The sequence below is a fragment of the Schistocerca nitens genome, chromosome 2 (genome assembly GCF_023898315.1).
Source record: "Schistocerca nitens isolate TAMUIC-IGC-003100 chromosome 2, iqSchNite1.1, whole genome shotgun sequence".
Classification (NCBI taxonomy): domain Eukaryota; kingdom Metazoa; phylum Arthropoda; class Insecta; order Orthoptera; family Acrididae; genus Schistocerca; species Schistocerca nitens.
The window spans coordinates 671847822-671872107 of NC_064615.1; the positions used below are offsets into that span (position 1 = coordinate 671847822).

The following is a 24286-nucleotide window of genomic DNA, read 5'->3' on the forward strand; positions in this document are numbered from 1 at the left end:
ATCATGCTTCTATGGTCATAATAAGTGTGAAAAGTTTAGAAGATGTTGAAATTTGTGAACAGCATAAAATTTTGATTAAATAAAGACAAAAAAATCTGGGCAAACCATACAGATGTGTGAGCGAACCAGTGGGCGCTAAGCTAGTCTCTCTATAAACAGTGTAAACTTTGTTCTGTGTGTCATCGTACTGTAACTGTAGTGTATAGAATTTTCTGAGGTAGTGGTGGGGACTAGTCCAGCATTTGCTTAAAACGAGCGCAAGAAACCCTGTAAAAACCGCACTCAGGGGGGAGGGGGAGGGGGGGAGTTACGCTGCTCACGTTACGCAATTCACATATAAATGACAAGCTAACGCACTGTGCTTTGAGGCTTTTTGTACTCCATCTGTAACTTAAACTTTTTAGTTAACATACATAAAATTTCTGAGCTTTAAATAAAGTAATAGCATCTTATTTTCGTTGAGAAACTTAAAACGTTTCTTCTTTGAATCAAACGAAAAATAGTCCCTCATAGAAAAGGTAATATAACAATCTTGGTTTCTTTTCCTTATTAACACTGTTTTAAAAAGCTGTAATGCGAAAAACTATTTCGACGACTTTTTAGACTCCGTAACTACGTTTTAGTTAGTTGAAAACTTATTATAATTATGTAACATATTAAATGTCTTTAAAATAAATGTAAGTGGCAATCAAACAAAAACGAGAGACGGAAAAATGTAAGTAAACTCTTTTATCATTTCAAAAGTAATCGCAATGTCTGCTAAACCGTACTTTTATCCCATTTTGAGAAAAAACTGTCAACAGAGCCATGTTTGTAACCAGGCAATCACCTCTTCGTCCAAAACAAATCGACGCCTTTAGGGCACGAAAGACATGGAAATCGCATGGGAAGAGATCAAGACTGTGTGGAGGATGTGTAAGGACTTCCCAGAGAAACTTCTGCAGAGTAGTCGATAGCCCGCCCATTCGCCCGTTGTACTGACGTGCTGATCCCATTTTATGCATCCTTGCTCTGTTTTTCATTTATACAGTATACTCTTATGTTAAGTTTTTCTTTTGAAACGCTGCTTTGTATTTGAACTCCGAGGGTACACCCTTTAACTTTCCTCAAAAATTTCATTCCAGTTTACTGTATTCTTCTTTTGCCCTTCTTAATCCTACAAGTGCGATACTTGGGGTCAGCTTTCTTTCATCTCTTTTTGGAAACAACTTCGCTAACAGTGATCATGCGCACAGGTAGCTACTATGAAATCTTTCTACACTGCAGGGTAGATTCAGCAAAATTGCATATTTTACAATTCCCTCATCCCGTCTTACCTAAATCTACATCTATAAACCACTATCAAGTGCTTAGCAAAGATTGTTTCCCGTTATACGAAGTATTAGGGTTTCTTGCCGTACCATTCGTGTGTGGAGCTCAATACCCTCTGTGCGTGCTGCAATTAGTCTGATCTTGTCTTAGTTGTCCTTATGGGCGTCACTGGCTTTAGAGCAGAGCATGGTCTTCTTTATTTAATGCAACTGAAAGGAATAGAAACCGTATGTTATCCGATGCGCTCCTGTTTTGGGGGACATTTCTCATGGATGAAACGCTTAGTTCTGAGTAATGTTGTGTATGATCTCAGCTGTTGAGAGATAAGGGACGGGGGAGGGGATGGGGGGAGGGGGAGAGTTAAGCTGCTCACGTTATACAATTCACATATAAATGACAAGCGGAAATACTTCTCAGTTTTGTTCAAGCCAAAATAAAATTGTAAAATATTGCTACATTAATAGACAAGTGTATTACAATGCAAGACACCTGCTAACATAGTAGATAGTAAATTAATTTCTCAACTGTGCCCCAAACAAAGAACAATGCTCACTTTGAATTCGATGTTTGATATGGATTTCAATGTTTGTTCGCAAATTTTGTCTGACATTAATTAATTGCAGCTGAGTGATTGCACTTCACTGACGTACAGATGGTATTAGAAAAGAGATAGGGCAAAAATTCCGTTGCGGCAAGCTATTTTCATTTTTTTCGTAGTTCCCATAAATCACTTCATGCAAACACTAAGTGAGCTGTTGTTTCGTCTCTGCTGACCTTGCTGTCAACATCGTTTTAGACTTTAGGAAAAGAAGAGAACAAAAGCATTATTATCTAGCAACGAGCGCGTAATCATAAGAGGAAAAAAGATGATTAGAGTTGAACGTGTCCAGGACATTGAGGTCATTACAACTGGAGCGCAAGGTGCTCGTAATGGCCGAACTCGGATTTAAGGCCACTCCCAAAAGACATGTATCTTAAGACCTACACTCGATCGCGAATAAACAAGTAACTAGCCGTTTCAGCTCCAGAAATGAACTTTTGAGAATTCAAAAACATGTTTCACTAACAGTTCTCGCTATCCTAAGTATTTACTCGACGCTGCAGAGATTGATATTGTCGCCGAGTGACGTACAGTCGTATGTTCAGTGGCGGCTACAGTCAAATTAAAATAATTACTTGACAGTTGATACGTCACGCGTTGTAGTTGGTTTCCTCCAATCAAAGCGCTCAACGTCAAGCTCGAACCGCTCGCCATTGTCGAACTGCCACAACAATTGGTCAGTTCACTTCTAATTGCTTGTCCGGCTTTCTTTTTTGATGTCTTTGGATCCCGATTCTTGAGTCTGGCCATTATATTTCGAATTTCATCACACATGATAACTACACACACACACACAACGATACTAAGTATTCACGTTTCATAGATATCTCAAACCAAACACTACTGGAACCTTCCTCACAAGACGCGATTCAGTGTCGCATATACAGTTATTATAATCACAGGGTCGGCTTATAGTAGGTAAACTTTGCACGACATTACATGAAGCAGAATTTTTTAAGGCCACAATTAATGGTTGCGACTGAGCCAACAGAGTCAAAGTACAACAGCCTTCTGCAGTCTAATATCATAGGGTAGTGGTTAGCGTATAAATCTCCCGTTTAAAAGGTCGTATTTTCGAATCTTCCCATCGCCAGAACGAAGTAGTCAACTAACTGAAGAACGTGGCGCCGTATCACATTTTGCAAGCAGCGCCCGAAAGCGCTCTCGACTTGGGGTTTCACCTGGCGACGATCCACGAGGCGGTCGACCGCCGTGCATTGTACCGAACAGGATTGAACATTATTGATCCTCCGAGGAAACGGTTTAGAGGAAAACCCCTCCATTAACTTGCGAGAAGACGACTCGGTAGCTTCAGATGGCGGTAGTAGGATCCTATGAGAAAAAAGTTAAATTTGTCCATATTCGGCCCTAACCCTCCTCTCAAGCTTCCTATACTTTATTAAAAAAAAAACTCGTCAAATGGGCCGGAATTTTTGTTTTTCTAAATCTGATCAAAAGGCTTTGATTATCTTTTTTGTTGAATAACTTGGTTTATACAGGATGGCCCATTGATAGTGACAGGGCCAAATATCTCACGAAAAAAGCATCAAACGAAAACACTACAAAGAACGAAACTCGTCTAGCTTGAAGGGGGAAACCAGATGGCCTATGTTTTGAGTAATCGAAAAACTGCATTGCCGCGCGAACACAGGCAAAGAAGTAAGCCTATTTACTTCGCCAACAACACAAGAAAACGTACCACAACTTCAAAACTATGACATGTTGTATATTGTGTAGCATAGCAGCTACCAAAACAAGAGAACAATAACATAATGTAAGTTAAAAATAAAAATAGAACCCACTGACGATAGCACAAAAGTGCTGAAACATGTATGGGTTAAACAAAAGAAAAAAGATGTCTTGCATAAGGCGGAACTTCTCATCCCAAAATAGTTGTTGTACTTGCCAACAAGATGTCTCGAGTATATGCTTTCGACAAAATGAGATGAAAAAAGCGGTTTTGGCGACACTTTATCATAGGGATTTCATTGAATGGCAATCCGCAGTACGATTAGTCCTGAAAGTTGGTATAAAGCGAAGAAAAGCTGAGATGAACGGGACACTGGATCAAAAGCCACCACTGAGGAATGAAGTTACTGAAGCTACTGCTGATGTGTACAAGCATATGACTGACAACAATTTGTTGGAGATATGCCTTCGAATCTACAGGTAGAACAATAATGAAGCACTGAATTCGTTAATTTGGACTTACGCTCTGAAACAGCTGTTGTCGAGAGTAAAAGTCATCCCAGTTGCTAATAATCGGGCTTGCGTCATTTTTCAAGGACGGATCCAAGGATGTTCTGAATAACATGGAAGTCATGGGAGTCGTTGTCACCACGAACTCAAAACTTTAAATATGCATTTCTCGAGACAACCTTTTTTTTTTTAAATTGGCTTGCATGACTAATAAAAACTAGCCAGTAAAATTGGACGTCGTTTCGGATTTAATAAAATAGGTACTTGTAACTTTGGCGTGAACCTCAAAAAACAATGCATTTTCCGTAACGTTCGCTTTTTATTTGAATTTGAAGACAACAAAATAGATCGAGTTCCAGTACCTACGTTTTCAAGTGGCCGCCATTTTGAAATTTGCTTCAGGAAATTTGATTTTCGAAGTTCACGCCATAAGGAATTTAATTTGATAATGTATACATGTTTACTTTTCACTGCAGACCTATACTTCACCCTCAATCGTACGAAGCGTTTACGTGCGCAGTCCGCGCAGAGTTATTTTCGCCGCCACTTTGTGCTGCGTAGCCTCATCAATTTACTGGCCGAAAGTTATTTACATAGTATTTAAGATACGTACTTTCGTTTGTTAATAAAGATTTGTGTTAAAAAATCATTTTCTGCAGAAAAAAATGTTGAACATGAGCATAAAATAAGGCTCCGAGACCGAAAAATCCCCACAAACGATTCCTCATGTTCGCTTAGGCAAACGCTGCGCTGGTCCCTAATCTTCGTCTCACCAAATACCATACACAAAGAGTTACAATACAATGAGGCACAGAACCAAGTGTACACGATTTACAGACAGACGAAGCACACGGCTTCCCTTCCTTAAGCTACTGACGACTGTAGTGACAAAAGGACATCGGGCCAAAAATTTTAAATAAACATTATTTGCCGAATTAGGCCCATAGGACGAGCAAAACCTTAGGAAAGTGAGAATTATCCTTTCTGACCTAGGAAGTGTCACAAGTAAAACCAGCGTTCTGTGGTAAAAGAGGGGGTATAGGACGGGCGAGCGGTTATGTGGGGGGAAGGGAGGAGGTATGGAGGTGGTGGTGGTGGTGGTGGTGGTGCGGGGGGGGGGGGGGGGGGGGGGGGAGCGGAAAGTTGTTCTCTAGCGTAAGCTGTAAACCAGACCCTGGAGGATGATAGGAGCAAGAAACCTTCAGTCTGTAGTGGCGCCGCCTTGAGAAACACTGCTACAGTCCGGGGGCAAATTCCACTTGGCGACGCCGCTAGAAGCACAGCAACAGGTGACGCCGGTAAACAAGACGGGAGCTGCCAGCGGCATAACAGCATAGCAGCCCAGATGCTGTTTGCCCCGGATCTGCTGTGCGGCTTACTCAATGAAGACAGGCTTATCTGCCAAGCCTCTGATTACAGTCTTTGTCCTTCACAGCCACTCTTATCCCGATCTAGCGGCACAGTACCCGTCGTCGGACAAACAGCAGCCCGACGAATCCCAATATTGGCGGCTAACAGCCGAAGTCGCTAAGGCTCCACAACGCGTCAGGCGATAACATTCTATACTCAATGTTCAGATAAGTAAAACTGTGCAATTCGCAAAACGAAAAAAGTTTAATATTTTATGACAACTGCGTTACCTGTAAGTTAGGTGTGTTGCATGTCTATCAGGCATTACCACATTTCGATCGCTTTGTTTGCGTATGTGAGCAGTGTCTTACTACCATAAATTCCCCCAAAAATCGGAAGCAGTGAACCGTCTAGGAACTGAGAGAGGATATACACTGATCATCCAGAACATTATGACCACCTACCTAATATCCAGTACATCAACCTTTGGCACAGAGGTTCGATTCCTCCCTCGGACATAGGTGTGTGTGTTTGTCCTTAGGATAATTTAGGTTAAGTAGTGCGTAAGCTTAGGGACTGATGACCTTAGCAGTTAAGTCCCATAAGAGTTCACACACATTTGAACTTTGGCACAGACAACAGCGGTGATGCGTCGTGGCATGTGTCCTTGATAGGTCGCTGGACGAAGTGGGCAACACAGGACTTGCCACTGTATTCCTCGAACCACCTAAGCACACTCCTGGCTTTGTCATATGGCGCATTATTTTTCTGAAAAATACCACTGCTGTTAGGTTCAAATGGCTCTGAGAACTATGGGACTTAACTGCTAAGGTCATCAGTCCCCTAGAACTTAGAACTACTTAAAGCTAACCAACCTAAGGACATCACACACATCCATACCCGAGGCAGGATTCGAACCTGCGACCGTAGCGGTCGCGCGGTTCCAGACTGTAGCGCCTAGAACCGCTCGGCCACTCCGGCTGGCGCGGAGATCTATCCTTAGGAGTGTTTGGTGCACTGTGTGTTCAGACACACTAGTACTCTGCCCAGCATTTAAGTCTGATGTTACTTCCGCCACATTTCACCGCCTGTCCTGTTTCACCAGTCTGCCTAGCCTACGACATCCGACATCTGAAACGAGAGGTGGTCGCCCAACTGGACGTGGTTTCACCTTGGTTTCGCCACGTATTGAAGACACTCAAGACCGTGAGCACCCGACAAGTCGACCAGTTTCCGAAACCTCGTGCCGAGCCTGCAGGCCATCACAATCAGCCCTCGGTCAAACTGATAGATCGTGCGCCTTCCCCATTCTACACTCGGACAGCACGCTCACTGATAGTAAATGCACCGTGCGTGTGTCTGGCTGACAGTCATTCCTCGCCAGGTGACGCTGGTATAGACTGGACGGGTTTATGTCGTTAATAGGGCGGTGGTCGTAAAGTTCTGTCCGATCAGTGTACAAAGCGCCACGTAACCTATGGACCTGATTTACCCTACATAATTATTCTCCTATCTGTTACTTAAAAATAATCAATATTTATAGCAAGACTGAAATTATCATGATTAATTCAGGTTTTATGTGAAAATTGTTCATTTGTAACGTGAAACTGGGGCGTGTCTTACCAAAAATAAAAAAAGATATCTAGATTTATTGCGTGGCGCTAGAAAACGCAGCTTCTTCAAAAAAAGTAAAATAAAAAAATTGCAAAACAAAAGCATGTTAAACATCGCTTCAATACTTCGTTGAGCTTATGTAAAACATGTTTCTGTTATTCGTAAACAACTTTCGCATTTATCAATAATTACAGGAAACTCTTTCCTCTGGTCATGATGAACGTTCCATGGAGTACAAAATAACAACAATAATTATATAGGTTTTTTGTTTGTGTGTGTAAATTGTACTTAAATCAAAAGTTATTGCTTTGGTTACATAAAAGCGCAGAAGTTAAGCGATCAAATTATTTTTCTTATTTATAAAACGTAATTTATACTTTTGGAAGGATATAAAATACACACTGGAGAAAGACTGAACGAAAAGTGGTTCAAATTATGTGCAAAACAAACAAACAAACAAAGAAACAACAAAGAGAACTCGTCGGCTCCCAGTTTCTATCTCATACATTCATTTATGTTTCTTTCTCTACCAATGCTACCAACACTACTGGTAATCGTACCATTTACTACGTCATTTATGTACTGCACCAAAACTAACGAACCGTAGTTTTGGTAGAAGTCAATTCTACTACATTATCAATTAGACACATTTTGAGTCGGCCAATTCATACGAATAACGTTTTATAGGACATGAAATGGAATCAGACGTAGCTAAACAAAATGACAGGCTTCAGTTCAGTACAAGGACACTGGGAAAATGTGAAGAGCGTAACAGATTGACTTGCACTTTATTTTCATCCATTATTCACGATGTGCCATTTGACTCATCATTTCAGTTGCAAGTACGTAGTACTTTGGTCTAGTCATGGGTGGCAGGAGAATCATTACGTGTGCAATGCCTGCACAGTACATTCCATGTACCCAACAGCTGTCATTGTGTACATAAACAACATGAAAAAAAAATAAGGTCTTATAGGACCAAACTGCTGAGATCATCGGTCCCTAAGCCTACACACTACTTAATCTAACTTAAACTAACTTACGCTATGGACAACACACACACCTATTCCCGAGGGAGGACTCGAACGTCCGACGTGGGAAGCCGCACGGACCGTAACAAGACGCAGACAACATGGTATGTGGTCATCAAGGACGGCGCTAGACAACATGGCGTCTTTGTAATGAGTGTGTAAACAGTGCGGATATGCAGATACGATTGGTGGCGGTGTGTGGAGAGAATGCACCGTCACGAAAGGGCCCTTGCAACATGACAACCCTTGTTCTCATACCAGGTCGAAAACCACGGTTGCCATTGCTGAAATGGACTGGCATGTACTGCCACACTCAACGTTTTCTCCTGACTTGGCACCCTCTGCTTACCACCCAATAAGGGGTACGAAGAAGCCACCATGTGGACATATTTCACAGATTCCAGGAACTGGAAGCAGCTATCAGGCAGTGGCTGGGACAGACTCCAGAAAAATGGTTCGAGGAAGGCTTGCAGATGTTAAAGAGGTCATGTCAGGAGAATACGGTGAGTGGGTCAGTTCCTGGAACCCCCTTTTCTAGATGGCAGCCGTGTTCTTACGACTCGTAAGGAAAAGAACGTTGTCGTGTTGCAAGAACAGTCTTTCGTGGCAGTGTACACTCTCCACACATTGCCAGCAATCAAATGTGTATATCCATAGTGTTTACTCTCCTTCCAAAGAATCCACATTGTTCAGCGCTGTCCTTGGTGACCACACTTCATATTGTGTGCTCACATGATGACAGCAATTGGGAAAATGGGCTGTGCTGTGCAGGAATTACACTCTTAATGATTGTTGTGCCACCTTCACTTGTGAGTTAACCAGCATTGCGCTCTCATTTAAATATATGGCCGAAAGAGTCAGCCTACAGGAATTGTGAAACGAATCCTGAGGTCCAGGACCGGATGCCACTAAGGGCGTAGATTCACCACGAGATGGAGAAACTCACAGGCGTCTATTGTCTATTGACGCCTAAGCGCTGTAGTGCGCGAGTGAGACAGACGAGAACCTACATCGTAGGGAAAACCAGCAGAAGGCTTTTGTGGCCAAGAAGACGTAGCAGTGTTAAATATGGCGAACCTAAGATCGACCATACGGGGAAACATTTATGAAAACTATTTAATTCTGTAGTACTGAAGGGAATGAAGCCACAGTAATTTTAATCTGCCATCTTCCATAAAATTTCATGGTGATCCCAATAAAACTTGAATATTGATCATATCTATAATAGTTTAGGATCTACTGTTAAAGTGAAATTAACAAGTTTTGTAACAAAGACCTGAATGCTAAAATATGAACGCTTTGGTCGATCTTAACGATCGACATTTCATATAGTATCACATCATTAAAATGACAAATGTTGTAAATATCAACTTTGTAACTTTATTTGTTTAAAAGATATAGCAAATTTAAATTATTAATATTTTCAGTTAAGCATCAGATCATCATTTCCTTCACACAAAACACATTGAACGATGACAGCATGACACCTTATTGAATCATTAGGTAATAGAATATTTGTTCAAATGGTTCAAATGGTTCTGAGCACTAAAGGCCTTAACTTCTGAGGTCATCAGTCCCCTAGAACTTAGAACTGCTTAAACCTAACTAACCTAAGGACATCACACACATCCATGCCCGACGCAGGATTCGAACCTGCGACCGTAGCGATCGCGCAGTTCCAGACTGTAGCGCCTAGAACCGCTAGGCCACCACGTCCGGCGAATATTTGTTGTAAAGTTTAGTGCATAATAGTTACTTTTATTCTGTATTTATTTATCAGGAAGCACATTGGTGCAAGGCTACTGGCCGTGACATTCAAAGTTAAGGAGGAAACTGTATTGGTTTTATATAAAAGAATTTAACATTTATTATGTAATGGATATTATTGTTACTTTATTTAGAGTGTGAAAGTGGTCAAGCTTTGATTATTTAAACATATTAAAATATAAAATAATGTAGAATAAGCTGTAGCCAATCAGATGGACGGCTTCAGAAAAGGGAACTGGCCTAGTCAGTTGAGCGAGGATATTCGGCGCGCGGGAAACGCGGCCGGGGACGGGCAGAGGGAGTGTTGGAGCACTCGCGAAATCGGACAGTTCGGCTGTAAACGTCAGAGGGTGGAGTTCGGATTGAGACGCGAAAGCAGACAGTCGGTCTTTAGGCAGCTAGCAAGTGAAATGACGTAGAAAATTCGCGTTGTGTGGTATCGCGGGACTTAGTCTCCGAGTGGTGAGCAGCTGCGCGCCTGGTGCGAACTCTAACTTTTCGCGTAGACAACTTGTATTTCGTGATGGGACTGTGAATGATCTAACTGTGTCAAATGGATATGCGCTCGAGTGTAACAGTAACTCTAAATACGACCGCTTTCGTTATTAGTTTGCTTTCCGAATAAACATTATTCTAACCAAATCCCAACTGTGTGGCCTATGTCATTTATGGTTCGTTAATTTAGTTCCCGATATTGTTATTATGTTATTATATGTTATGTTAACTTTGTATTTCGCAAACTTACCATCAGTCAGACAATTTAACCAAAGGGTCACAAACGTCTGATTTAGGGCGTGTAATGCGCCACTTGCGGTTCAATCCCTAGACGAATTTGAGCCAAGACATTTCGAGGAAGAGGAACCGCATGTGAGCTCGAACAGATAGACCAAAGAGCTACTTCCACTGTAGACGGCAGTCAAATGGGGCACCATGAATGATGGAAAGAAATAGAGTGTAAGTCAATATGAAACGCCACTCATACAATCAGTCTACACACATGTGTGTGATCTAATTGGACTCAGAAAGGATTCTGAGGTGGCCAAGCGGTTCTAGGCGTTTCAGTCTGGAACCGCGCAACTGCTACTGTCGCAAGTTCGAATCCTGCCTCGGGCATGGATGTGTGTGATGTCCTTAGGTTAGTTAGGTTTAAGTAGTTCTAAGTTCTAGGGGACTGATGACCTCCGAAGTTAAGTCCCATAGTGCTCAGAGCCATTTGAACCAAAGGATTCTGAACAATTACAACGAAGGGAATCCTGAGAGAGCGTCACAGAGATGCTGAACAAGCAGCCAGTGTGCTCCCTGCCGCCGTTAGATGAGCAGCTGCCAGCAGAAAGTCGTATACTCCTAGCTCGCTTATTTGTTACATAGTTTAATTAATTTCTTTGCGTGTTTTTGGAACTTGCATTATTTAATTCATAAATTTCGGGCGTATTATAGAATTTGAGAGTTGTGGCATCGCGTTTTAGCACCTGAATAGTGTAAATTCGCGTGGTCGTCTGTCTTCTGTTTTTGTTTTGAACGGCCAGTGTCGGTTGGTCACAGCCCGTGTGCTCCCTGCCGCCGTTAGATGAGCAGCTGCCAGCAGCAAGTCGTATACTCCTAGCTCAGTTATTTGTTACATAGTTTAATTCTTAATTTCTTTGCGTGTTTTTGGTACTTGCATTGTTTAATTCATAAATTTCGGGCGTATTATAGAATTTGAGAGTTGTAGCAACGTGTTTTAGTACCTGAATAGTGTAAATTCGCGTAGTCGTCTGTCTTCTGTTTTTGTTTTGAACGGCCAGTGTCGGTTGGTCACAGCCAGTGTGCTCCCTGCCGCCGTTGGATAAGCAGCTGCCAGCAGAAAGTCGTATACTCCTAGCTCACTTATTTGTTACATAGTTTAATTAATTTCTTTGCGTGTTTTTGGAACTTGCATTATTTAATTCATAAATTTCGGGCGTATTATAGAATTTGAGAGTTGTGGCATCGTGTTTTAGTACCCGAATAGTGTAAATTCGCGTAGTCGTCTGTCTTCTGTTTTTGTTTTGAACGGCCAGTGTCGGTTGGTCACAGCCAGAGTGCTCCCTGCCGCCGTTAGATGAGCAGCTGCCAGCAGAAAGTCGTATACTCCTAGCTCACTCATTTCTTACATAGTTTAATTCTTAATTTCTTTGCGTGTTTTTGGTACTTGCATTGTTTAATTCATAAATTTCGGGCGTATTATAGTATTTGAGAGTTGTGGCATCGCGTTTTAGTACCTGAATAGCGTAAAATCGCGTAGTCTCCTTCCGCCGCCGAGTAGTGTGTCAGCAGTGCGCAAGTAGCAGCATTACTGCATATACTAGGCAATCTTGTATTTTAATAACCGTTTAAATTTTGTGTCGATTTGTTTGTGCTCTCTGTACATTAGTTCAGACGTTCTTTGCACAACAGTTTTTAGCACGGATAGGGACTGCAACTGCTGTGTTCGGATGCAGGCTGAGTTGGCATCCCTTCGCTCCCAGCTTCAGGCAGTGTTGGCTTCGGTCACACAGCTTGAAGCTGTTGCCAATGGGCATCTCTGTGGGGGTCCGGATAGGGGTTTGTCGGGGACGGCCAGCTCGTCCCACGCATCCCCCGATCGGGCTACGACTGTGGCTGCCCGGGATACTGCCCATATTGAGGCTGATTCCTCACCTGTGGTAGAGTGGGAGGTCGTCTCGAGGTGTGGCAGGGGGCGAAAGACATTACGGAGGGCTGAACGGAAGGCCTCTCCAGTTTGTCTGACGAACCGGTTTCAGGCGCTGTCTCAGGCTGATACTGATCTTCGGCCGGACATGGCTGCTTGTCCTGTTCCAGAGGTTGCCCCTCAGTCTGCAATATCCGGGCGGTCGCAGAGGGTGGGCTTACTGGTAGTTGGGAGCTCCAACGTCAGGCGCATAATGGGGCTCCTTAGGGATATGGCAGCAAGAGAGGGGAAGAAAACCAATGTGCACTCCGTGTGCATACCGGGGGGAGTCATTCCAGATGTGGAAAGGGTCCTTCCGGATGCCATGAAGGGTACAGGGTGCACCCATCTGCAGGTGGTCGCTCATGTCGGCACCAATGATGTGTGTCGCTATGGATCGGAGGAAATCCTCTCTGGCTTCCGGCGGCTATCTGATTTGGTGAAGATTGCCAGTCTCGCTAGTGGGATGAAAGCAGAGCTCACCATCTGCAGCATCGTCGACAGGACTGACTGCAGACCTTTGGTACAGAGCCGAATGGAGGGTCTCAATCAGAGACTGAGACGGTTCTGCGACCGTGTGGGCTGCAGATTCCTCGACTTGCACCATAGGGTGGTGGGATTTCGGGTTCCGCTGGATAGGTCAGGAGTCCACTACACGTGCAAGCGGCTACACGGGTAGCAGGGGTTGTGTGGCGTGGGCTGGGCGGTTTTTTAGGTTAGATGGACTCGGGCAAGTACAGAAAGGGCAACAGCCTCAAAGGGTGTAGGGCAAAGTCAGGACATGCGGGGACCAAGCAGCAATCGGTATTGTAATTGTAAACTGTCGAAGCTGCGTTGTTAAAGTACCGGAACTTCAAGCGCTGATAGAAAGCACTGAAGCTGAAATCGTTATAGGTACAGAAAGCTGGCTGAAGCCAGAGATAAATTCTGCCGAAATTTTTACAAAGACACAGGTGGTGTTTAGAAAGGATAGATTGCATGCGACTGGTGGTGGCGTGTTTGTCGCTGTTAGTAGTAGTTTATCCTGTAGTGAAGTAGAAGTGGATAGTTCCTGTGAATTATTATGGGTGGAGGTTACACTCAACAACCGAGCTAGGTTAATAATTGGCTCCTTTTACCGACCTCCCGACTCAGCAGCATTAGTGGCAGAACAACTGAGAGAAAATCTGGAATATATTTCACATAAATTTTCTCAGCATGTTATAGTCTTAGGTGGAGATTTCAATTTACCAGATATAGACTGGGACACTCAGATGTTTAGGACGGGTGGTAGGGACAGAGCATCGAGTGACATTATACTGAGTGCACTATCCGAAAATTACCTCGAGCAATTAAACAGAGAACCGACTCGTGGAGATAACATCTTGGACCTACTGATAACAAACAGACCCGAACTTTTCGACTATGTAAGTGCAGAACAGGGAATCAGTGATCATAAGGCCGTTGCAGCATCTCTGAATATGGAAGTTAATAGGAATATAAAAAAAGGGAGGAAGGTTTCTCTATTTAGCAAGAGTAATAGAAGGCAGATTTCAGACTACCTAACAGATCAAAACGAAAATTTCTGTTCCGACACTGACAATGTTGAGTGTTTATGGAAAAAGTTTAAGGCAATTGTAAAATGCGTTTTAGACAGTTACGTGCCGAGTAAAACTGTGAGGGACGGGATAAACCCACCGTGGTTCAACAACAAAGTTAGGAAACTACTGCGAAAGCAAAGAGAGCTTCACTGCAAGTTAAAACGCAGCCAAAACCTCTCAGACAAACAGAAGCTAAACGATGTCAAAGTTAGCGTAAGGAGGGCTATGCGTGCAGCGTTCAGTGAATTCGAAAGTAAAATTCTATGTACCGACTTGACAGAAAATCCTAGGAAGTTCTGGTCTTACGTTAAATCAGTAAGTGGCTCGAAACAGCATATCCAGACACTCCGGGATGATGATGGCATTGAAACAGAGGACACGCGGAAAGCTGAAATACTAAACACCTTTTTCCAAAGCTGTTTCACAGAGGAAGACCGCACTGCAGTTCCTTCTCTAAATCCTCGCACAAACGAAAAAATGGCTGACATCGAAATAAGTGTCCAAGGAATAGAAAAGCAACTGGAATCACTCAACAGAGGAAAGTCCACTGGACCTGACGGGATACCAATTCGATTCTACACAGAGTACGCGAAAGAACTTGCCCCCTTCTAACAGCCGTGTACCGCAAGTCTCTAGAGGAACGGAGGGTTACAAATGACTGGAAAAGAGCACAGGTAGTCCCAGTCTTCAAGAAGGGTCGTCGAGCAGATGCGCAAAACTATAGACCTATATCTCTGACGTCGATCTGTTGTAGAATTTTAGAACATGTTTTTTGCTCAAGTATCATGTCGTTTTTGGAAACCCAGGATCTACTATGTAGGAATCAACATGGATTCCGGAAACAGCGATCGTGTGAGACCCAACTCGCTTTATTTCTTCATGAGACCCAGAAAATATTAGATACAGGCTCCCAGGTAGATGCTATTTTTCTTGACTTCCGGAAGGCGTTCGATACAGTTCCGCACTGTCGCCTGATAAACAAAGTAAGAGCCTACGGAATATCAGACCAGCTGTGTGGCTGGATTGAAGAGTTTTTAGCAAACAGAACACAGCATGTTGTTCTCAATGAAGAGACGTCTACAGACGTTAAAGTAACCTCTGGCGTGCCACAGGGGAGTGTTATGGGACCATTACTTTTCACAATATATATAAATGACCTAGTAGATAGTGTCGGAAGTTCCATGCGGCTTTTCGCGGATGATGCTGTAGTATACAGAGAAGTTGCAGCATTAGAAAATTGTAGCGAAATGCAGGAAGATCTGCAGCGGATAGGCACTTGGTGCAGGGAGTGGCAACTGACCCTTAACATAGACAAATGTAATGTATTGCGAATACATAGAAAGAAGGATCCTTTATTGTATGATTACATGATAGCGGAACAAACACTGGTAGCAGTTACTTCTGTAAAATATCTGGGAGTATGCGTGCGGAACGATTTGAAGTGGAATGATCATATAAAAGTAATTGTTGGTAAGGCGGGTGCCAGGTTGAGATTCATTGGGAGAGTCCTTAGAAAATGTAGTCCATCAACAAAGGAGGTGGCTTACAAAACACTCGTTCGACTTATACTTGAGTATTGCTCATCAGTGTGGGATCCGTACCAGACTGATTACAGCGGGCACAAAGGCACTGGAACATCATGTTTTGCACGTTCAGTAGAGTCCGCGCATGGTACCGTGGCCGATGCGCAGTGACTTCATTTTCGTCTGAAGCGCTGGACGTGATCATTCGTTTGTTGAGGAGGAGCGGCTTTCTGCGGGTCAGCGACGCGCTGTGGTGACAGAATCGAGGCGCACGCCCTGCGGTCTTTCTCAAACGATTTTACAGAAACTAATCGGTAAAAAAATAATTTTTGCGTCACTGACTATAAGTCAGCTTCACGATGACGCGCCCATCATCTAATTAACGGTCATCGTTCTTATGTTATTTACAAGTAAGATACGCCGCAAAATTCGAAAAGGTTTTCAATGAAAAATAGGGGTGCTATGACTTTGCGTTTGGCGCGTATGAAATTTAGCTAAGATACTGAATTTTTCTTTAGACTTGGATGGAGGTATCTATCTGTCACCAGTCTCGAGTAAATTGATCTGATGTTGCATGCTCATTTGGAATCGCGCCCACCAGTGATAAGGCCAGAATGAAATATCGAAATGAGATTGTGGCAAATGATAGCACACAAAGAGGTAAGCACTTTGCAATATGGTTATTGTGCAAAACCTTATAATCTATCGTATTATTCCACTAATTACACATTTTTTCGATCGAATAATGTAATTTTTAAGGGCCATCGACAGCTAGTGCAAGGAGAAATAATGTTGGGTTTGGAAAAACATAAGTGAACACATTACAGGTTTATTTTTGTATCGAGAGTATTCTTTTTCATACGCTGTTGGCCTTAGTTTTCCTCAGTTCCTGACTTATTAAGCTTAGCGGAGGTTGAAAATACCGCTTCATTTGTAAATTACTGTATTTTCACACGACCGGTTTCGGACTGTTATAAGCCCATCCTCAGGTGTTGTAGCTGTGCTGTGATCCCCGAGCGCCGCGTGTACCAGGCGCGGTGTGCTGCCTTATGAGCTCATGCTCACCCCGCCTGGTACACGCGGCGCTCGGGGACCACAGCACAGCTACGTCACCTGAGGATGGGCTTATAACAGTCCAAAACCGGTCACGTGAAAATAAAGTAATTTACAAATGAAGCGGTATTTTCAGCCTCCACTATAATGCTCATTTGCGGATGTTCTTCAGAATGGTTCAAATGGCTCTGAGCACTATGGGACTTAACATCTGTGGTCATCAGTCCCCTAGAACTTAGAACTACTTAAACCTAAATAACCTAAGGACATCACACACATCCATGCCCGAGGCAGTATTCGAACCTGCGACCGTAGCGGTCACGCGGTTCCAGACTGAAGCGCCCAGAACCGCATGGCCACACCGGCCGGCGGATGTTCTTCCAACAGGATTGTTTGTTAATAAGCTTAATAGACCACTGTTCCAGAATTATCTCGCAATTGAATCTGCACAATATGTTACTGAGGTCAATTTGCGTAAACGCCTGTGTGTTTTGGAAAAAGAAGCAAATTTGAACGTGGCACCAAGACAAATGTAGGTTTTACTTAAAATCACCTCTCAGGACGCTTCTCTGAATGTTTAAAAACGGTTGAAAAGTAGGCGAAAAAAAATTGCTGCTTTTGTTGCATTTTCAGCGGATTTCTTTTAGATACTTATCAAAGCAGAGGTGACAGCAGATCTTTTTGAATGGTCACTATTTAAGTGTGGACGTGGAGGCGGTTCACTTCATTATAAAAAATATGAACGAAGGCTTGTGTTTAGAACCTCGCTTCCCCTCCAGCCTTTGGCATTTACCAAACAGCGCCTGCATACTCTTCTTAACATTCATACAGGCGATGCAGTCCGAAAACGGAGAGAGAGCGCAACAAGCAATCCATATAAACAGTAATAAATATATTGACAGAGTATTGTATGAGTACTGTATGCTGATGACATTACATTAATAGCAAATTCTGCAAACGAAAAAAAAAATCAATCCATCTTTTAAACATAGTGGGAAAGGCTTATAATTTTAAGATAGCTAAGCAAAAGTAAGACAGTAGCATTCCATAGAAAATACCCAATACGAAACAGAATTGTAATTGAAGATCAGGTTTCAGAACATGTTCAGCCTTTCAATTACCTAGGGAGCTATTTAACTTTTAACGAAGATAAGGATGTCGATATTAAAGTATGTAGATATTAGAGTACATGTGGCACTATGCGTAGAATATTAAGAAGTAGGTACGCAAGAGACGCAAAAATGAATATCTGTAAGACGATGGTTTTGCCTGTTCTACTGTATGACAGTGAATTCTATGTTATGAAGAGAAAGAATTCTAGCCATCTGTAGGTGCCTGAAATGAAATTCTTACGAGCAGTCACAGATTGCACTAAGTTCGACAGGAATCCTAATGTAAATATTGCACAGGAACTGAATGTTTTTGCAGCAAACGACAAAACAGAAGGACACAAACAAAACTGGAAGGAATAACCAGGACGAAAGAAAGGAACAAAGATTTCAAAGATGGCCTTCCAATACAAACCTAAAGGAAAGAGGGCCATAGGAGGGTCAGTTAAAAGATGGAACTGAGGCAAGAACAGGTGGATAGACCTAATCTATGAAAGGCAGAAGAAGAAGACATAGTAACTCACCCGTGATGAGTTGCTAAGAAGTCGAAACCAGTTAAGACACCAATTGTGAGGCCTGAGGCTGAAAAGAAAAAAGAATTCGAAATGAATTTCTGTTATGGGGAATCCAAAAGGAAAATCATAAATTGTGTAGAACGTATACGGCGAGAATTTGCAGCATTTAACCACACTGGTGCGTCTGCTACCAATGAAAGCGTAACGGAGGAAAATACCAAGACTACAGTGTTTAGCTGCTGTTGCTGCAAACCCTCACTTTACTCCTCGAAATGTTTACTCGTGGTTCTGGAATATCACTATTACTGTTCTCAGAGTACTTTGACGTTGCAAAATTCATCCATAAGTTATTTAAACTAGAAACTTCATGACAAAGTTTTTCATAATCTCCTCATGTTTTGTTAATGGGCTTGTGACCAGAGACTTAATTTTACACATAACGAGCGACCCGTCCCAGCTTCGCACGGGTAGCGTTAAGTACCCTACTGGCCATTAAAATTGCTACACCACGAAGATGACGTGCTACAGACGCGAAATTTAACCGACAGGAAGAAGATGCTGTGATATGCAAATGATTAGCTTTTCAGAGCATTCACACAAGGTTGGTTGCGGTGGCGACACCTACAACGTGCTGACATGAGGAAAGTTTCCAACCGATTTCTCATACACAAACAGCAGTTGACCGGCGTTGCCTGGTGAAACGTTGTTGTGATGCCTCGTGTAAGGAGGAGAAATGCCTACCATCGCGTTTCCGACTTTGATAAAGGTCGGATTGTAGCCTATCGCGATTGCGGTTCATCGTATCGCGACATTGCTGCTCGCGTTGGTCGAGATTCAATGACTGTTAGCAGAATATGGAATCGGTGGGTTCAGGAGGGTAATACGGAACGCCGTGCTGGATCCCAACGGCCTCGTATCACTAGCAGTCGAGATGACAGGCATCTTATCCGCATGGCTGTAACGGATCGTGCAGCCACGTCTCGATCCCTGAGTCAACAGATGGGGACGTTTGAAACACAACAACCATCTGCACGAACAGTTCAACGACGTTTGCAGCAGCATGGACCATCAGTTCGGAGACCATGGTTGCGGTTACCCTTGACGCTGCATCACAGACAGCAGGGCCTGCGATGGTGTACTCAACGACGAACCTGGGTGCACGAATGGCAAAACGTCATTTTTTCGGATGAATCCAGGTTCTGATTGCAGCATCGTGATGGTTGCATCCGTGTTTGGCGACATCGCGGTGAACGCACATTTGAAGCGTCTATTCGTCATCGCCATACTGGCGTATCACCCGGAGTGATGGTATGGGGTGCCATTGGTTACAAGTCTCGGTCACCTCTTGTTCGCATTGACGGCACTTTGAAGAGTGGACGTTACATTTCGGATGTGTTACGACCCGTGGCTCTACCCTTCATTCGATCCCTGCGAAACCCTACAGTTCAGCAGGATAATGCACGATCTATGTTGCAGGTCCTGTACGGGCCTTTCTGGATACAGAAAATGTTCGACTGCTGCCCTGGCCAGCACATTCTCTAGATCTCTCACCAATTGAAAACGTCTGGTCAATGGTGGCCGAGCAACTGGCTCGTCACAATACGCCAGTCACTACTCTTGATGAGCTGTGGTATCGTGTTGAAGCTGCATGGGCAGCTGTACCTGTACACGCCATCCAAGCTCTGTTCGACTCAATGCCCAGGCGTATCAAGGCCGTTATTACGGCCAGACGCGGTTGTTCTGGGTACTGATTTCTCAGGATCTATGCACCCAAACTGCGTGAAAATGTAATCACATGTCAGTTCTAGTATAATATATTTGTCCAATGAATACCCGTTTATCATCTGCATTTATTCTTGGTGTAGCAATTTTAATGGCCAGTAGTGTATTTACAGCCGGATTATTTCATTACAATTCCTGAATCAGTCTGCCTATTAGAGAAAACTGTACCAAAACCCCTACAGAAGATCCTGAGAGTAGCCTCTGCGTGCAGACAGAAAAACGCATTGGGGAACTTTAATTTATAATATGTATAGATATCTATGAACTTACAGCGAATGGTTATCAAAACATTGAAACATTCTAAGTAGCTTTTGTTCATACTTTGAGCGGTTACGTTAAGCTGTGTTCAGGTCAAAATGTCCATGGTCAGGCTGAAACATTGTTGCCAACACTGCCACCTCACCATAGCCTTTTTATATATATATATATATATATATATATATATATATATATCAAGGAGTTTTACCGAAACCGGTCACCAAATGTAAATGAAAAGCGAGCTAGATTGTTTGAAAGGGCACTGTCGACTTCCTTCCCCGTCCTTCCCCAAACCGATGAGACCGATGACCTCGTAGTTTGGTCTCTTCCCCCAAACAACCAACCAACTAGATTGTTTCTAGATTAATTTTTCAAATAAAAATGAAAGTCTAGATTTTATCAAAATACATTGACGGAAAGAAAATCGTAACATGAAGAAGGAGTTGTCCGATACAAACGAAAGCCGTCGGTGTGTTTCTGCATCTGAAAGATGATTTCTATTCAAATTTCACACCAGTCGCCTAAGAGCGGCGCTAGTAGCGCCACTATAAAGATGAAACTCACATCTGCTTCAAATACGCGCTGTAACGTTCGTAAGCGTTGGTTACCTTTGAGACTGGACGTGGTGAGCTGATGTTAGTCAAGAATGGCTTTAAGGCGACAAAGACGCCATTATCAGCACCTCACTGAGTTTGAACGAGATCGTGGAATAGGGCTACGAGAAGCTAGATGTTTCTCCTGCAGTACTGCAGAGAGACTTGGTAGGAATGTAGCCAATGTACACTATTTCCGGCACCGATGGTCACGAGAATGTACAGTCGTAAGAAGACCGGGCTCCGGGCAACCACGTGGCACTGCCGAGAGGGAAGACCATCGTTCTTGGCGCATGACTCGAGCGCATCGTACTGCATCTGCAGCACCAATTTGAGCAGCAGTTGGCACCATTGTGACACAACGAACTGCCACAAATCGGTTACATCAAGGACAGCTCCGAGCTAGACGCCCTGTAGCGTGCACTACACTGACTCCAAACCATCATCATTTCCGATTTTTGTCGTGCCGATCGAGAGTTCATTGGATGGCAGGGTGGAGGTCTGCTTTGTTTCCTGATGAAAGCTGGCTCTGCCTCGGTGGCAATGGTGGCCATGTGTTGGTTAGGAGGAGGCCAGTTGAGGGCCTGCAAACAATCTGTCTGCGTGCTAGACACACTAGACCTACACCTGGTGTTATGATCCGGGGTGCGATTTCGTATGACAGCAGGGGCACTTTCGTGGTTGTAGTGCACACCCTGACTGCAAATTTGTTCGTCAATTTTGGTGATTCGACTTGTTGCTGCCATTCATGAACAGCATTGCAGAGAATGCAGAGGATTTTCCAAGATAAAGGTAGCACACATACCACTGTTGAAACCCAGCATGCTCTACACGGTGTAGACACGTCGCCTTGGCCTGCTCGATCACCAGATGTCTCTAGTTGAGCACGTATGGGACATCATTGGACGACAACTCCAGCGTCATCCATTACCAACATCAACGGTCCCTGTACTGACAGACCAAGTACAACATGCGTTACTTGAACTTGGCAAATTTGTGTTGGCCGCGTGAAATTGACATCAGCATTTTTGCTCGGTCAGTTAATACCTGGTGCGAAGTAACTGATTAAAATGCTGTTCATCCTTATTGTTTTGGCGGCAGTTTGGTTGGACAAACTTTTACAAAATTACTGGACGATAAATTACCACCTTTGCCTTCAATAACGTCGAATTATGTAATTCCAGCATGATGCTTGCCCAGCACATCGTTCACGATAAGCACTGGAGGAATTAGATCGCTGTAACAATGGTCGCTGGATTGGAACTATTGCAAAAGTTTGCAGCGCTACTGGCGGGGAAGTGCTATTTCGTTGTCAGAAATCTTCTACAAAAAGTAATAATAGATGTTTCGATTTTGGACGTCAACACTTCGAATATATATTGGGGTAATCCCTTTTTCCAGATCTTGTAAAAATAAGTTAATGTACAATAAATAAAGAAGAAAAATTTTTCAGTACAAAATTATTAATTTCTCCGTTGTACAACACGAACATGTAATTATAAATTCCTACGTTCTTGCACCAGTGTGGAAGAACTTAAGTTTTTCTCATTCAGCAATCAGGAAAACACGCGAAGGACGGCCATATGCAACAAATGGCTCTGAGCACTATGCGACTTAACTTGAGGTCATCAGTCGCCTAGAACTTAGAACCAATTAAACCTAACTAACCTAAGGACATCACACACATCCATGCCCGAGGCAGGATTCGAACCTGCGACCGTAGCGGTCGCCCGGCTCCAGACTGTAGCGCCTAGAACTGCACGGCCACTCCGGCCGGCCGCCGTATGCAACAGTGTCGGAGAAACTTACATACTGACAATGCGGTTACACACCCTGAAGAAATTTATTGACAATGACAGCGGCCGTGAAAGCTTAGGCTTAGATTCTTAAAACGAATTTAACCTTTTTTTGCTTTAATGTCGGCAACTCCATCTGATACAAAGGCTCTTGTCATTCATTAGAATGTCAAAAATGAGTAGAAAAGCTAGCGCTGTGACCTTTTCTTTTCCTCTCGTTCTCTTTCTTTTTTTTTTTTAAACCAAGGAACTCTACCCAGCGCAAGACCGTCACGGTTAACAACGCGCAGCGATAGTGTTCGGCAGAGCATGAGCAAGCACGAGGATTAAGCCACGTAATGCAGATTATTCTTTTTCTCGTACAAGATTTGACTTGACTGGTAACACCAGACTCAATGAACAGAACCTAACAGAGCAATGATCTGACGAAATAAGGAATAATTACGAACAATCTGTTTGCATCCAGGAACCGCGCCTACGAAATACAGTCAACTGTGGCCAAACCGAACGCGTGGTTCCCAAACCCAATGCCGCTACAGCCCCAACATTAAAAGAAAGGGGGTATGGGGACTGCCACATTAAGTAGCTACTAGCACACTAGCTCGAGGTGCCGAAAGCCAGTGCCGTTACAGCCCTGACATTAACTGAAGAGGGGAGGAGTTTCCACATAAAACAAACTACTAAACCAAAAGAATGAGCAATTTACAACAGGAGTAGCCCCCCATACTAATTAAAATAAACTTGGCCGAGTTTAAAAATATATTACATTGTTAAAACAAGGGGTTCCAAACTGGCATAGAATGACTGGCTGCTTAGGCCCTTAGAATGAGAAAAAACAGCAGTTGTATGGAAGAGTAACTAGATTAAAATTACGTAAGTTATCGAGCGCCGACCTCCACTGACCGCTTAAAGCTTTAGAATGGGGAAACACCAGTTGCGGGAAACAGATAATACTTTACAATTACGTAAATTAGCTAGCGGCGACCTCCTCGGTAAAGATGGTGCAGGCCGGCGTGGCGTCTAGAAGCACAGCTGTCCCAAAGGCGGCATAAAACAGTCTGTGACTCAGGGATAAGCTAAGTAGCGTCTGGATCCGGGCCACAACAGCACGCTTAGCATTGCTGCAGTTAGAGCGCTCATCACTTCGGCTATCACAGAATGTGGTAGAATCCAAAGATAATTCCAGAAGTATTGCCAAGCATGAACTAAGAAACCTAAAGAGCCAGAAATTTGCAACCTAACTCGGCTCCCCTCCGATTTACAAAGGTAAGGGGAACGAGACAGGCGGGGCAGTGAGAACTCTTATACAGGCGGAACAATCACGTCCACTTGCAAATTTTCGCTGGCTCTACTATTTGCTTTGTCTTACTATTACTCGCGTAACAACTAATATATGAGATAAAATATGTTGCTACGAAAAGATCCCCGAAATACCTTTTAGCGATGCTGTGCTGTGACTTTCTTTGGCTCATTAATTTTCAACAAAACAAAATAGATTATGTTCTTATTGTTCTG

The 24286-nt window shown here is 43.3% G+C and overlaps 1 protein-coding gene across 1 annotated transcript in view; it reads right to left on the reverse strand.

The window, feature by feature from the left end:
• The window catches only part of LOC126236785 (uncharacterized), a 192471-nt gene extending 174104 nt beyond the window's left edge, over nucleotides 1-18367 (reverse strand). The window contains exon 1 of the mRNA XM_049946368.1: nucleotides 18352-18367. The gene's annotated coding sequence lies outside the window, so the exon portion shown is untranslated. The remainder of the gene's footprint in view (nucleotides 1-18351) is intronic.
• Nucleotides 18368-24286: the final 5919 nt, after the last annotated feature.